This window comes from Palaemon carinicauda, chromosome 1 (genome assembly GCF_036898095.1).
Source record: "Palaemon carinicauda isolate YSFRI2023 chromosome 1, ASM3689809v2, whole genome shotgun sequence".
Lineage (NCBI taxonomy): Eukaryota > Metazoa > Arthropoda > Malacostraca > Decapoda > Palaemonidae > Palaemon > Palaemon carinicauda.
In genome coordinates, this window is record NC_090725.1 from 326,955,751 (window position 1) to 326,958,250 (window position 2,500).

At 28.8% G+C, this 2,500-nt stretch overlaps 1 protein-coding gene across 1 annotated transcript in view; it reads right to left on the minus strand.

Annotated features, from left to right (window-relative positions):
- LOC137640883 (carbonic anhydrase-related protein 10-like) overlaps positions 1-2,500 on the minus strand; it is a 67,952-nt gene that overhangs the window by 19,666 nt on the left and 45,786 nt on the right. The gene's annotated exons all lie outside the window — the stretch shown is intronic.

Genomic DNA, 2,500 nt, shown 5'->3' on the forward strand with positions numbered 1-2,500 from the left:
CATTAGTCATCTCTGTAATGGCAAGATTTTTTTTTTTTTTTTTTTTTTTTTTTTTTTTTTTTTTTTTTTTTTTACATCAAATGTCAGTTTCAAGAGTAACAAATAGGCTATGTTCTTTAAATCACTTGAATATACTGTAGCATATATTAATAAACAAATATTGATACCAAATTATAAATGATGTTGATAAATGTAATGTTTTCATAAAATTAATGTAAGTATATATAATTAGGAAAAATTGACAGCATAAAAGAGCGTGAATTTTAATTAATGGAAAAGTTACACACTGATTAGTTCAGTGATTTTCATCATATGCCATTGACGAATTTAATTAATGGGAAAAGTTACACACTGACTCATTCAGTGATTTGCATCATATGCCATTGAGAAATTGTAATTAATGGAAAAGTTAAACACTGATTAATTCAGTGATTTTCATCATATGCCATTGACGAATTGTAATTAATGGAAAAGTTACACACTGACTCATTCAGTGATTTTCATCATATACCATTGAGAAATTGTAATTAATGGAAAAGTTACACACTGACTCATTCAGTGATTTTCATCATATACCATTGAGAAATTGTAATTAATGGAAAAGTTACACACTGACTAATTCAGTGATTTTCATCATATGCAATTGACGAATTGTAATTAATGGAAAAGTTACACACTGACTCATTCAGTGATTTTCATCGTATGCCATTGAGAAATTGTAATTAATGGAAAAGTTACACACTGACTCATTCAGTGATTTGCATCATATACCATTGAGAAATTGTAATTAATGGAAAAGTTACACACTGACTCATTCAGTGATTTTCATCATATACCATTGAGAAATTGTAATTAATGGAAAAGTTACACACTGACTCACTCAGTGATTTTCATCATATACCATTGAGAAATTGTAATTAATGGAAAAGTTAAACACTGATTAATTCAGTGATTTTCATCATATGCCATTGACGAATTGTAATTAATGGAAAAGTTACACACTGACTCATTCAGTGATTTTCATCATATACCATTGAGAAATTGTAATTAATGGAAAAGTTACACACTGACTCATTCAGTGATTTTCATCATATACCATTGAGAAATTGTTTTTAATGGAAAAGTTACACACTGACTAATTCAGTGATTTTCATCATATGCAATTGACGAATTGTAATTAATGGAAAAGTTACACACTGACTCATTCAGTGATTTTCATCATATGCCATTGCCATTCATATACCTATATTTATTCAAAAGTAAAAGAAAACTAATACCAGACATATTAAGCCAAATTCCTTTTAATATCCAAAATGTCTTGTAGAAGTTTCAATGGAAGCTTCTCCCTCTCTCCAGCCCACGACAATCTGAAGTCCCCCCCCCCTCCCTCCATAACGTATATCCGAGCTGGAAGTCTTCAGGTAAACTTTGTAAACAAACTTTACAATACTCCATCTCATTAAGTTTTCCTCGACATCGTTTCCAATCCAGAGGTCAAATGACATTTCACCTCTATGAATGAGATATTAGTGATGTTTTCTGATTTGTTTATGTTTTCCCTTCGCTTTTTTACATTTGATGATAGTCATACTTATGAATTTGTCAACTTGACTTGTTGATAATCTCTCTCTCTCTCTCTCTCTCTCTCTCTCTCTCTCTCTCTCTCTCTCTCTCTCTCTCTCTCTCTCTCTCTCTCTCTCTCTATCAATAAATTTGTATATATATATATATATATATATATATATATATATATATAAATATATATATATATATACATATATGTATATATACTTATATATATATATATATATATATATATATATATATATATATATATATATATATATATATATATATATATATACATACATATATATATGTATGTATGTATGTATGTTTGTATGTGTATATACTTTATAGCTTTCAAGTAGTATCTTGAAGTTAACATATTGATGCATGGTAGAATAAGACCCCTAGTAACACAACAACTGACGTCTCGGTTGTTTAATTAAACAGGAGATCACTAATAGAACTAAGATGGTTAGCGGGTTTGGCCGAGGGACTAGTCAAGTCTAAGAGCTTATAAGTGTATCTGTAGAGCAAGAAGTTTTTAGTTATATCTCTATATAGTGGCTAAACAGAAATGCTTATTCTAGTGAGCTCTGATTAGATAACTAACAGATGGTTATATATTCAATATAAGATCATTAGGCAATTATATTATATTATTCCAATCTATTTCCCTGAAGAGGTATCATTCCCCAATTATTAGTGTGTAGTGATGAAGTGCTTATATACAGTTTTTATCAATTAAATATAAAATGTTATTGGACTCACTAATATATTAAAATGTAATCCAGAAAGGAAATTGATTAGTATGGGACAAAAACTACCAATTTTTCTTCTTCGTGACAAAGGTAAGTAAAAGTTATCATAAAATCCTTGTTTATAGTAGATCAGAAGTGTATCCAATGAAAAGTAATATCAGAAAGGTGTTAAA